Source organism: Octopus bimaculoides, chromosome 22, assembly GCF_001194135.2.
Source record: "Octopus bimaculoides isolate UCB-OBI-ISO-001 chromosome 22, ASM119413v2, whole genome shotgun sequence".
Lineage (NCBI taxonomy): Eukaryota > Metazoa > Mollusca > Cephalopoda > Octopoda > Octopodidae > Octopus > Octopus bimaculoides.
Genome location: NC_069002.1, coordinates 17,101,999 through 17,103,038, shown reverse-complemented (window position 1 = coordinate 17,103,038; position 1,040 = coordinate 17,101,999).

Here is a 1,040-nt window from a genome sequence, read left to right as displayed (position 1 = left end):
TATATATATATATATATGTATGTATGTGTGTGTGTATATATATATATATATATATATATATATATATATACACACACACACATACATACCCATATATATATACACATATATATATACATTACATACATATCAATGTGTGTCTTTATGTCTGTGTTTGTCCCATCTCCCACCACTGCTTGACAATCAGTGTTAGTTTGTTTACATCCTTGTAACTTAGCTGTTTGGCAAAAAGTGACTGATAGAATAAGTACCAAGCTTAAAAAAAAAGAAGTACTGGGATTGATTCTTTCAACTGAAAGTTCTTCAAGGCAATGCACCAGCATGGCCACAGTCTAATGACTGAAACAGATAAAAGAAAAAGTAACATCAAGTTCCTTACATAGGGCCAAATGTATACTGTTACAAAACAACTAGCCTTGTATTTGGAATCATGTATCGTCTTTGATTCCTGGCATCACATTCACAAGATCACAAGTAGGAAGGCATCTATCTGATTGATTAACTCTTCTTTTTAGAATGTCATACACCTGACACACGTTCACTCAGACTTATGGGTAGTAAGCTTAATAGATTAATGCTACCACCACTGCCACTACCATTTGTTGGTAATTGGAGACTTTTAGTCATGTTCATTCTGTTGCAAGCATTCAGATCTATCTCTTTCTATTCTTCTCAAAGAACCCAGGTTATGATGATTAAAATCCTTTTGACCCTTTTATACCAACCTTCTTGAGACTGCTCTCTAGATCTATAATAAAAAAAGATCCCCTTATTTCAAAAATGATCATATTTAAATTAAAACTTATCATTGTTTTATGTAAGAACCTTTTGTAATGTCCCAAACACTGGGGTTTTATAAAAAAAATTCATTTAGTTATTTTATTTAATCCCACCAAATTATTTCAAAAATTAATTGAAACACGTTGGTTGAGTATTTCTTCCACATTCTCACAGGTTTTTTTTAAAAAGCAAGCTTCTTAACCGTATGGTTTTGGGTCCAGTCTCACTGCACAGCACCCGCACCTTGTGAGTGGATTTGG